The sequence below is a fragment of the Dreissena polymorpha genome, chromosome 1 (assembly GCF_020536995.1).
Source record: "Dreissena polymorpha isolate Duluth1 chromosome 1, UMN_Dpol_1.0, whole genome shotgun sequence".
Classification (NCBI taxonomy): Eukaryota; Metazoa; Mollusca; class Bivalvia; order Myida; family Dreissenidae; genus Dreissena; species Dreissena polymorpha.
Window position 1 is genome coordinate 35,179,368 of NC_068355.1, and position 13,330 is coordinate 35,192,697.

The following is a 13,330-nucleotide window of genomic DNA, read 5'->3' on the forward strand; positions in this document are numbered from 1 at the left end:
TCCCAGATTAGTCTGTGTAGTCTGTACAGGGACTAAATGCATGTGTGTAAAGTGTGGTCCCAGATTAGTCTGTGTAGTCTGTACAGGGACTAAATACATGTGCGTAAAGTGTGGTCCCAGATTAGTCTGTGTAGTCTGTACAGGGACTAAATGCATGTGTGTAAAGTGTGGTCCCAGATTAGCCTGTGTAGTCTGCACAGGGACTAAATGCATGTGTGTAAAGTGTGGTCCCAGATTAGCCTGTGTAGTCTGTACAGGGACTAAATGCATGTGTGTAAAGTGTGGTCCCATATTAGCCTGTGTAGTCTACACAGGGACTAAATACATGTGTGTAAAGTGTGGTCCCATATTAGCCTGTGTAGTCTGTACAGGGACTAAATGCATGTGTGTAAAGTGTGGTCCCAGATTAGCCTGTGAAGTCTGCACAGGGACTAAATGCATGTGTGTAAAGTGTGGTCCCAGATTAGCCTGTGTAGTCTGTACAGGGACTAAATGCATGTGAGTAAAGTGTGGTCCCAGATTAGCCTGTGTAGTCTGTACAGGGACTAAATGCACGTGTGTAAAGTGTGGTCCCAGATTAGCCTATGTAGTCTGCACAGGGACTAAATGCATGTGCGTAAAGTGTGGTCCCAGATTAGCCTGTGTAGTCTGTGTAGTCTGTACAGGGACTAAATGCATGTGTGTAAAGTGTGGTCCCAGATTAGCCTGTGTAGTCTGTGTAGTCTGTACAGGGACTAAATACATGTGTGTAAAGTGTGGTCCCAGATTAGCCTGTGTAGTCTGTACAGGGACTAAATGCATGTGTGTAAAGTGTGGTCCCAGATTAGCCTGTGTAGTCTGTACAGGGACTAAATGCATGTGTGTAAAGTGTGGTCCCAGATTAGCCTGTGTAGTCTGTACAGGGACTAAATGCATGTGTGTAAAGTGTGGTCCCAGATTAGCCTGTGTAGTCTGCACAGGGACAAAATGCATGTGTGTAAAGTGTGGTCCCAGATTAGCCTGTGTAGTCTGTAAGGGGACTTAATGCATGTGCGTAAAGTGTGATCCCAGATTAGCCTGTGTAGTATGTACAGGCAAATCAGGGACGATTCTTTCCACATTTACGGAATTTTTTCGTATATAGGAAGCCTCTTCTTTAAAAAAAAATCTGTCTAGCGGAAAGCTTTGTACCTTATTAGCCTTTGTGGCTGTACAGGCTTATCTAGGACAAAACTTAGTGCACAATTTATAAAACCCTGTTTTATCAGAATGAGGCTTAAAGTAAGTCCCCCTACAGTCTGTTAACGAGTTGTACAAGATGATACCAGGTGAGCCTTGTTCTGGGATAATAGTGCTTCATGCATTTTAGTGCCATCTACAGAATAGCCTGTGCAGTGGGCACACAGAGTAATATGGGATGATACTTTCCGCTTTTGAGGAAATTTTTGTTTAAAGGGAATTTGTATGCCCCCAGTAGGTTGGCATATAGCAGTTGAACTGTCCGTCAGTCAGTCAGTCAGTATGTCAGTCTCTCCGTCCGTATGAAAAAAAACTTTTAAGATTTGCCATAACTTTTGCAATATTGAAGATAGCAACTTGATATTTGGCATGCATGTATATCTCATGGAGCTGCACATTTTGAGTGGTAAAATATTAAGGTCAAGATAATCCTCCAATGTCTAGGGTCGAAAATACAAATCCAAGGAAAGCAATAAGCTTTAAAGGGAGATAATTATTATATATAATAAATTTTCGTTTAAAGGGAATTTGTATGCCCCTGGTAGTGTGGCATATAGCAGTTGAATTGTCAGTCAGTCAGTCAGAATGTCAGTCTCTCCGTCCGTCCGAAAAAAAATTAACATTGGCCATAATTTTTGCAATTTTGAAGATAGCAACTTTATATTTGGCATGCATGTGTATCTCATGGAGCTGCACATTTTGAATGGTGAAAGATCAAGGCCATCCTTCAATGAGAAACATAAAAAAATAGAAATTTTATTGCAATGCGGCGCAGTAGGGGGCATTTTGTTTCTGACGAACACATCTCTTGTTTCTAAACAATAATCAAGTCTTAGTAAAAAAGTGTCGTCTCAGGTTAGCCTATGAGGACTCCACTGGCTTATGTGGGAAGACACTATACACATTCATTAAGTCACGTTGTTCAAGAGCGATGCTCAAGTTAAGTCCGTTTAAGGGTTGTATTTATACATTCTTAAGAGAATAAATTTGGTATAACACACAATATGATTTAAAACGTGGTTATTGGGACAATGGTGTGCATGTTAATGCAAATTATAAATAATTGTTAAGAGATACTAATGTAAGCAATGTGTTATTGAATTCAGAGCGTTTAAAATTGAATGGCTCTTGTGCTTTTTTAAACTTTTATCACAGTGGTGAAGTCTCAATATATTTATAAATTACTGTAAACGAGTATCCAAACTAGAAAACTAATTCTTCTATAATTGTGGAAACTAAATTTATTTAAATAAAGAAAGAATGAACATAAAAGGCAATAATAAATACAATAAAAATGTATTAAGAGAACCTAAGAATTTGACTTGTTCACAGATAAGCAGAATAGTAATTTTCTAAAAATAATAATATAAAGTCAAAACCTGTTGGCTCAAACTTGCTTGGCTCAACTTTCCGGTTTGCTCGGACTATCCTCGAAGCATCTATTTTTGTATTGCTAAATATTCATATACATTTATGTCAAATGGCTCGAATTTGCAGGGGTCGGATTAATGTCACATATTTTTTGTTTAGGTCCCCGTCACAATTTTCATGTTATTTTGTTTGCCTGGCTCTAAAGCGCCTAGGGTTGCATAAAGCTGTTACTTGATTATGAGCACTTGATTAAAGGCTCCCTATAATTTCAAACATGTTATTGACTCAATCGTTAATTGATTTGAGTACAAGATGACAATCTGGCGTTTTTGTAGATGCTATAATATTATGGCTGGAATGGCTGCATCACAATATGGTTTATAAAATAATCCATCCAGAAGGCCAAAAGCCCAAGTGGACAAAGCAAGCATACAGTGTTTACAAAATACACAGTTTATGATTATACAAAATAAAATTATACTATAATAGTTAAAGTTACAGTTATAATACGTCAACTTGAAGGAATAGACAATTTTGTATCTATGCGTCATGTCATTCTTGAATAAAAACACAAGCAAATAAAGTAATACATGTGTTGTTTAATACTTGGGCGATGTGCATAAAATGCTTATATATTGCTTTGTTTCTTAGCGTTATTCCTTACATAAGATCAGGCTTCCTGAAAAGGCCGGACCTCCTGTCTTGTCCGGCAAAATTGTTTACGGTCCGGCGAAGTTTCTAATATTGCCGGTCCTTGTGACAGGCCAAACAAAATATGACTAAATACCAAAAAAGTCTAATACATGCCAAAAGAACGATTACATCCATTTGGAATCACTCTATTTGTGAATTTTGAGCCTTTTTGTCATTAAGAACACTAACGCGTTACTTGTTCCTAAGAGTACTCCCCCTTTGTTGTTGTTTTTCGAAAACGTCAATTTCATTGTTCCGACATATCTATCCAATTACAAAGGTTGTAACAAAAAACTACACATGAATAAATGCTTATACAAATGATCGAAATTGTCAAATTTAAAGTTTTCATCATCATATATAAGCATAAGCAATGTTTTGCTTTATGTATCTTCGGAACGCATAAAAAACACGATAATGTGCTTATATCAGTGTAATATCGCATTATCATTTTATTTTTGATAATACAAAACAGATAGTTTTGTAAAAGATTGATATTGTACGGAGAATATATAAGAGTATATTTTGTACAAGTTGACTACATAATTACATATTATATTGAATGAATCACATATTTTAAAATTACAGTGATTTACATTTGCATAAGAACACATAATGATTTGATGTTATATGTTCCAAAATCAATTACTTATAGTTGTCCAATACTTATACACAGGCTGCACATTGCAATAAATATGAGTTAAACTTTACTTAATTCTTCAGTTATAAACTCACTCTATTCGGTCAGGTGAATTTTTGTCTGGACAGGCTTAATTTTCCATCAGCCTGTCCGGTTGACAGGCACTGTTTGGGACTATTCAGGAAGCCTGTAAGATCATTGTTTGATTGTTTGTGTTACTGTTTTAAAATAGTGATTACTTAAAAATGTCAAGTATATAAATTCTGTTCTTACTGATTCAAAAGAAGAAAGTAGTACGGGGATTAGGCAGTATGAAGACTCTTAAACTGGAGATGTAAATCGATTGCAGATTTATGTTAGTAAACATAAGTATATTCAGATCGGTCAATGGATCGAATTCTGGATGGCTAAAACTTTTGTTGTCAGTCCAGGCAAGTTAGAGTCATTGGGTTTCGACTTTATTCAGCAATCAATGTTTGCATTGTATTTAAACTAAGAAATACACCGCACTAAAAAAAAATCAAAATTATTGTTCTTAATGAACAATCATAAATTAAAATTAAAAATAAATCTTGTCAAACACATATCTCAAAACATGTTGATTAAGTACTGTAAATTTGTTATAATTTGTGGTACTTTAATTAATGTTGATTTCGTGGGTTTACTGATCCACAACATTTACTCAAACACATAACAAAATGATCCAAGCAAATTTGTGTTTTTTTTTTCTACAAGTAAGAAATGCACGAATTTTCATGTCCACGAAAAGTATTTTTTTGAAAAACTTCCAAGTGTTATGCCAACTAATATAAATGATTTTCCAGGATCAGGGGTATAGCATTCCAGTCTCTAGCTTGAATTGTTGACCAATATTTTGCATTTGTTTCATCAGTCAGTGCCTTATTTTAAAGTTGTAGTTTTTCTGGAAAGGGCATGATTCTGGGCTATTTTTCCTTTTTATGGAATCACATTTTTTTCAAATTTTGAGAGTTTTGTGGGTCACAATTTAAAGAAGTTTGTGACTAGAATTTTCGCAATTTTAAGAAGTTTTTAAGAAGTTTGCTACTCATTTCTTCACTATAATTAAAATTCGAGAATCATTTTTCTTTCACAAAATGAATGGGTCAAAGGATGATACAAAACATGACACAAAACACGTCCTGTGATCGGATTTGTGTTTGTGGGCAATTGGGTAATTTGTTTTCAGAAACTTGTGTTTTCCCTCAACACATCAAACAAAGTTTATGATAGCAATTTACTTGGAAAAAATCATTTCTTGGTATTGGGGTCTGTGAAAATGTGGATTTTTAGGCGTCACCAAAGAACGGGCAAACTATAGTGTTGTCAGCGTGTAGTCTTTAAGAGCAAGACTTAAATTAGTGACTTAAATTAGTGGCCTATAACAATTTAAATCCAATGTATATGAGCAGTAAAATATATGGAAAAGTAAAGTGATACATATAATGAGTACAATTGAAAAACAATGTTAAGAAGATGATTTTCTATTATTTGTTTGTTTTTAAACGGGAAAAAAACTTCTTTAAAATGTGGCTTAATGCGTGTGCTTAAATTGTTGTCGTTGTCCTAGATTAGCTTGTGCAATCCACACAGGCATAGTTGGGACAACAATTTCATATGTTAGGTATTTTTGTTGAAAACAAATATCCTCTTTATAAAAATCCAGTCAAAAAGTGTCCTTCCTGATTAGGTTGTGTGGACTTCACATGTTAATCTGGGACGACTATTTGTAATATTTAGGAGCCGCATATTGGCTAATGAAATTACATCATTATGAATATACAGGTTGGTATACAGTGTATTATAAGCCAACAATGTTTTAATACGAAATGGTTTGATTATATTAATTTTCGTGCTATTGAGGACAATAAGCCAATGAAATGCCAGATAAGAAATTCATTAAAAGGAAATTTTGCCTATTAAACACCTTCACAACCAATCAAGAGGCATAGTTTCGTATAGATTTAATATAAACATTTTTTACAAGTTCACATCACCCACTGTGCTGTTTTTTCAGGACAGCACCACCATTGATATCGAGTTGGCCCAGCAACAGCACCAGTCCTGCCTGCAGGAGCCCCAGTCCAGGACGACACATCCACTCCCCTGACCCATAGCTCATCATACTTGATATCCGAAAAAATGGGGCCTTGTGCATGTGCTTAAATTGTTGTCACAGATAAGCCTGTACAGTTTGCACAGGCTTATAATGGACAACACTTTCCTCTTAAAGGTATTTTTTGTTGAACAAATAATCCTCTTTATGAAAATCCAGTCTAGTCAGAAAGAACCCTCCCTAATTAGCTTATGTGAATTTCACATGCTAATCTGGGACGACACTTTCTAACATTAGTGATCCGCATATTGGCTTATGAATATACATCTCTGAAAATGTAGAAAAGATAATATATATAAATTTAGAGATAACTTTAGCATTAGCCAACACTTTTCTTGTTTTAACACAAAATGACTTAATTGTATTTATTTTCATGCTATTAAGGACAAGGAACCAATAAAATGCCAGTTTAGAAATTCACGTAGTTGAAAACCTTCACGACCTGTCAAGAGGCATAGTTTGTTATAGATTATAATATAATTTGTTACAAGTTCCTATCACCCACGGTGTTGTTGTTGTTTTCAGCAGAGCACCAGTATTGATATCGAGTTGGCCCTGCAACCGCACCAGTCCCGCCTGCAGGAGCCTCAGTCCAGAATGACCCTTCCCCACCCCTGACTTCTAACTCCTCTCCCTTGACCTCCTGCCTCAAAAAGTCAGCATCGTTGAACAACACCGTTCTGCAGGAAATTCTGAGCATGATTCTGCCCTTGTCAAGTTTTCCACACATCAGCCTCGGTAGTTTTGTTAAGCTAGAGTTCCGCGTGGGCCTGAGCGGGACAAGTGTTACAGACACGAAAAGTTATTGCAGTAGTTATGGTAACGCTAACAGTCATTTGTTGCTGTTGAACATCACAACAAATATCATGAAGAATATAAAGTTCAATAACTTGTTCCAATCTTAATGGGACAAACAGAAATTGAACGGGAGAAAATCAAAGAACAATAAAAGCGTAAGCTTTCCTAGTGGGATACTTCTGCTGTTGATAGTTTGGACGACAGTAGGGTTACGGACTGCCCCAGATTGTCCTCTCAGCGGCCAAAATATCATAATAGAACGGACTTTTGGCAATGTTACTGACAAAGAAAGGCAATAATGACTTGGTTGTGAATACCCAGAGCACGATACATCCATGCTGACAAAGAAAGGTAATAATGACTTGGTTGTGAACACCTAGAGCACAATACATTCATGCTGACAAAGAAAGGCAGTAATGACTTGGTTGTGAACACCTAGAGCAAGATACATTCATGCTGACAAAGAAAGGCAGTAATGACTTCGTTGTGAACACCCAGAGCACGATACATCCATGCTGATAAAGAAAGGCAGTAATGACTTGGTTGTGAACACCCAGAGCACGACACATCCATGCTGACATAGAAAGGCAAAAAATGACTTGGTTTTGAACACCCAGAGCACGATACATCCATGCTGACATAGAAAGACAAAAAATGACTTGGTTGTGAACACCCAGAGCACGATACATCCATGGAGTGTGCATCAGAGGCGAATACTGCCTATTATTGTAAACAAGTTGCTAAAAGTGAACACAATGGTTTTGTTATGAGCACTTCCCACTCTGAGCCCAAAGGTTCTCGCATTGAATCGAGGCAAAAGAAGACTTTGATAAATGACAGCAGTTGTGTTGTATGGTCCAGTAATCCTTTCAACTCTCAACTCTCAACCTGAAGTTTATCAAAACTCAAACTCAGCCCTTTGCAATATCAGCGAGGCCAGCATGTAATCTTAGCTTCTTGAGCTTCAGATGAGACCTTTAAGAGGTATTTATTTTGTCGAAGTTGGGGCCAAACTTCAGCCCCATTCCTAACATTACAGTATCTACTTTCCATAATTACTGGCTTTAATTCTCAATTCAAGGTTTGCCCCCCCCCCCAAATGTTTGAATGGGTTGCAACATTGAGTTCATTTCCTCATTAAGCTCTATAAGTTGAACCTTAGTAAAATTAATATTGATAGCACTTACACTCAATTTAAAGTTTTTGTTTTTGGTAAAAAAAAGACATGTTCACAATGTTAATGAAAAAACAGCCTTGTTTTTCCCAAATTGGCCCAATTTCAAAATAGTTAAAATAAACTCTTCACATAGCTAGCTCCTTGTTCTAGCACAAGTCTTTGATAAAAATTTCTGACTTAATTTGCTTATTTAACTAAGTTTTATTATTGTTTTGAAGTCGTTGGTGTTATAAAAATTGTTTAGTTCACATATAATTGGATATGAGTATTATTTAAATGAGAGCCCATATGTTTGCAAAACAAAAGTACTATGTTTACTGCTTTCAGGAGTGTAGTCTGTCGTACAAAACGTGGCCATATAACGAAGAAATCAACTTATACCGATTCAGTATCAGAGTGTCGAAGACTGAATTCACCATAGACGTTCATCTGTATTTCTGCATTTTTGTCTTATCCATAGACAAAATGCTTGAGATCAAGTAATCATACACATACAGTATTAAATTCACATTTATTGTTTCTTATGATATGTCATATAGTGGTACTGGTTCACATTTAAATTTGTTATGTCTCACGTATTAAGTTATACATTCTCACATTTAAAGATGTACAGTCTAACAATTGTAGTAGTAGTGTCACATTAAAAGTTGTATTTTCTCACATTTAAAGTTGCTGAAAATCACATTAAAAACTTTGTAGTCTAACATTAAAAGTTATTTATGCTCAGATTTAAATTTGTATTGTTGCATATTTAAAGTTGTACATTCTCACACTTTAAATTACTTTAGTTATTTCTATGTTGTAAGTATTACATTTGGCTACAAAGTGTACTTTACCATGTATTTTTCGCGGCTTATAAACCCCAAATTTCAATTTAAAGTTTGTGCACGTAACATATTGATACATCGCTATTGTGAGTTCTAATTGCGATATCCTAAATATCAATTATAGAGGAAACGTTTGGCAATTAAAAAAGCAGGTGTGTAAAGTAATTGTGACAGGGCATATTCATTTGTCACCAAAAAATTAGGCTTTAGTTTGCTTGTCATTTCTTTTTCAGCAGACATTATTAGCCATCAAAACAAACGTTGTTAAAGTAAAAGTCAATGACAATTCCGACCCCCTTCGGGCACAAATAAATCAAATAATGAAAAAAAGTTCAGCATGAAGATGTCTTGTGTCAGCCTAGCAATCCTCCTATCAACATCTTCTCCCATGATGGGTACATCAACACTTAACAAAAGCGGAGTTGGGCATCAACACATTGTTCCGGACGAGTCGCTCAAACTGACTCTTGTATTAATGTGACTGACCTCAATATGTTGCTTTCCAATAATGTGAACCTTACATCAGATTAGCTGTCTGCGATTGACACAATTCAACAACAGTTGTTGTCGGGAATTCCCGGCTTTGGGATGGCATTTTGGCGTCGGGACTCCATCTCTGCCTTGGGCCTGGTTGCAGCTAAATGTATGTGCTTAAAGTGTCATCCCACATTAGCCTGTGCAGACTGCACATACATTGAGTCCTATTGCTTAAAGTGTCATCCCACATTAGCCTGTGCAGACTGCACATACATCAAGTCCTATTTTCCCTGAATGAGACTCAGATTGTTCACTCAACATCAGTTTTTTTTCTGCCTAAAAAGTATCTTGCATCAAATATGAATTCTCTGCTTTTAAATGGATCAAACTTGGTAAATCAAATGCAAATAACACTTGATCTGATATCAGTATAACACTTGACCTGATATCATTGTAACACTTGATCTGATATCAGTATAACACTTGATCTGATATCAGTATAACACTTGATCTGATATCACTTAAACAATTATTTAAATGCCTTCAGTACATTTTTATCCTCCGCCAGAGGCGGAGGGATATTGTTTTGGCGTTGTCCGTCCGTCCGGCTGTCCGTCCGTCTGGCACTTTTGTGTCCGGAGCCATATCTTGGAAGTTCTTTGGTGGATTTCATTTAAACTTGGTATGAGTATATTTATGCATAAGAGGATGATGCACGCCAAATGGCATTGTACACCATCTGTTAAAAACAGACTTATGGCCCTTTGTATCTTGAAAAAAAGCTTTGTAGTGTCCGGAGCCATATCTTGGAAGTTCTTTGGCGGATTTCATTGAAACTTGGTATGAGTATATATGTGCATAAGAGGATGATGCACGCCAAATGGCATTGTACACCATCTGTTAAAAACAGACTTATGGCCCTATGTATCTTGAAAAAATGCTTTTTACTATAGGCATTTTTGTGTCCGGAGCCATATCTTGGAAGCGCTTTGGCGGATTTCTTTGAAACTTGGTATGAATATATTCCCGCGCCAGAGGCGGACCTTCCTTTGTCTTAGTTTTGTGTTATTGTCCTCCGTCCGTCCATCTATCATTATGTTCATCCGTCCAATTTGCACCCATCCTCAAACAAAGCATATGTTGCGGGGGATACCTTGGACCTTTCAGGCCCTCTTGTTAAAATATTGTTTTTATTTATTTTCAATATTTATTTAAATGCTTGAATTTTGTTTTAAGAGCGGGTTCCTAGAGGACTTCATTCAATCATTGGTACAAGGCTGAACAACAGACTCTCTGGTCAGCTAGGCCCAGACCCCCAGGCACACTTCCTGGGGATGATTTGCTCTTGGCCCAGGACCTTAGGGCAAATGCTCTACGAGTCCTATCCGCAGGGTGCAGCCAGTCTAAACCTGGGGCTCCAACCTTTCCTGCCCAGGTGTCGAGATTACCTCATCCACAAAGTACATTGGTACCGTAATTTACTGTGTATAATGTGCAGTTGTTTAACTACTAATTTCAATTTAAAAAGTTTGTGTGTTATATATTGATAATACTGTTATCGTGGATGCTAACTTTAAAAATAATCATTAGGTAATTGCAAATATTCGTAAAAACCGCCATTTTGTATTGCTTAAATGGGCGTAGGGGGCAGTCATATAGATTTGTCCTTGTCTGTAATTCTCTCTTACCTTCCTTCCATCTTCCAATAATCAATATTGTTTCAAGATGAATGGAACATGTTGTATCAAGTGTGCAGTATATAGTAGGCTATGTTTGTATAAAGTCTTTAGTGTATGTATATCCCATTTGTATCAAGAGCCTTCAAACATGATGTATTTCTTATAATTTGTTTACTCAAACAACATGTATTGACTTCCAATATATTTGCCATTTTATAATGCATTGAATAATTTGGTTTACATGGGACACGTTTCTGGGATGCACTAACAACTTTTAATCTGTTCGCAGGGGCCTTATTCTCATAAGATCAAGCCCAGAGTACTACGTTGACTAACTGCAACTCCGCCACTTCCTCTCAATAGGTAAGTCCCCTTGCCGTTGCAAAAGGAGTCACTGTGACAAAGCATTCAGGAGACCCAGTCTTAATATTCTAAGACTTTTGATGCAGTCAATCTTAAACAAAGACCCAGTTTATAAAACTAAACTGGGATTCTGCTCTGCAATTTATTAAGCAGGTATCATATTACACTTTAGTGGCTCAGCGAAAAACTACTGTTTCTTATAAAGAAATGTGAAGAAAATGTGAAAGTTTCACGCTTATTTTCAAATAAGCATTTTAGATTCAACATACAGAGCTATATTAAAACACAAAACAACAACAACAACAAAAACACTTTTTATCAGCATTTACCATCATTTCTGACTTAAACGGATATTTATGCCCCCCTTCGAAGAAGAGGGGGTATATTGCTTTGCTCATGTCGGTCGGTTTGTCGGTCGGTCGGTCTGTCGGTCTGTCCGTCCACCAGGTGGTTGTCAGACGATAACTCAAGAACGCTTGGGCCTAGGATCATGAAACTTCATAGGTACATTGATCATGACTCGCAGATGACCCCTATTGATTTTGAGGTCACTATGTCAAAGGTCAAGGTCACAGTGACCCGAAATAGTAAAATGGTTTTTGAATGATAACTCAAGAACGCATACGCCTAGGATCATGAAACTTCATGGGTAGATTGATCATGACTTGCAGATGACCCCTATTGATTTTGAGGTCACAAGGTCAAGGTCACGGTGACCCAAATTGTAAAATGATTTTCGGATGATAACTCAAGAACGCTTTTGCCCAGGATCATGACACTTCATAGGTACATTGATCATGACTCGCAGATGACCCCTATTGATTTTCAGGTCACTAGGTCAAAGGTCAAGGTCACAGTGACAAAAATTGTATTCACACAATGGCTGCCACTACAACGGACAGCCCATATGGGGGGCATGCATGTTTTACAAACAGCCCTTGTTATACATAAGAAGGGCTCTGTGGTGTTTGTAGCTTTGCATAAGATAACTTTTTATTTTGAGGAGATCATGATATCAACTGTAAAGATCAATTATGACCTATGTGAGGTAATTTTTATGGTAAATAGAAGCACATGATAGTTGTAGTGTCAGTAGCCATTTATTGAGTGCATCAAGAATTTCCCATATGGCTGCTGATCCCAGAAGACTCCTAAGTGATATGTATTGCAAATTAACACATGTGTTTTGTAGCTAAATTAAACACAAATGTCTCAAAGTGAGACACCCTTTGTCAGGGATTGTGTTATGTGCTGTGTTATCGGTTGGCTTGTTACCCTACTCGAAGCCAAATATTTCATCGAATCTTGATGAAACTTGGTTTGATTGTTGATCTAGACAATATCAAGTCTATTTTGTATCTGGGTCACATGCATCCAAAAACTAGGTCACCTATTCAAATCGTAGAAAATCCGTGTTTACACTCTAGAGGCCACATTTGTGACTCGATCTTGATAAAACTTAGTCCAAAAGTTTATTTGACAATATTTAGACCGACTTTGAATCAAGGCATCATGTTAAACAATAAACAAGGTCTTAAGTCCCTATTTTCATAACTCAAACATGATGAAACATGGTCAGAATGTTTATCTTGACATTTTCTAGGTTCAGTTTATGCCAAATGCTTCCAAAAACTAGGTCACCAGTTCAAACCTTAAACAAACTTTGTGATCATTTTTAAGGCCAGATTTATGACTCAACCATAATGTAAGCTAATCAGAATGTTTAGAGTGATGTCACAAACTATGACATGAAGTCATATCTCTACACTCAGGTGAGCACTTCAGGCCCTCTTATTCCATTTACAACATTTAGATAATTTTCCGTTAAGGACCATTGGGCTTGTGTTTAATTATGGAACAGTTTGATTGATTTAGAAAAAAAAAGTTACATATAAGGATTTTTGTATGTTCAGTGTAATAGCTACGCGAGATGTTGTATGGACAAACAGATTT

General features: G+C 36.7%; 1 protein-coding gene and 1 long non-coding RNA gene across 5 annotated transcripts in view; one reads left to right on the plus strand and one right to left on the minus strand.

Moving 5' to 3' along the window:
- The window catches only part of LOC127876921 (uncharacterized), a 119,513-nt gene that overhangs the window by 104,602 nt on the left and 1,581 nt on the right, over positions 1 to 13,330 (minus strand). The window lies entirely within an intron of this gene.
- LOC127876684 (uncharacterized) overlaps positions 1 to 13,330 on the plus strand; it is a 203,952-nt gene that overhangs the window by 27,861 nt on the left and 162,761 nt on the right. The window lies entirely within an intron of this gene.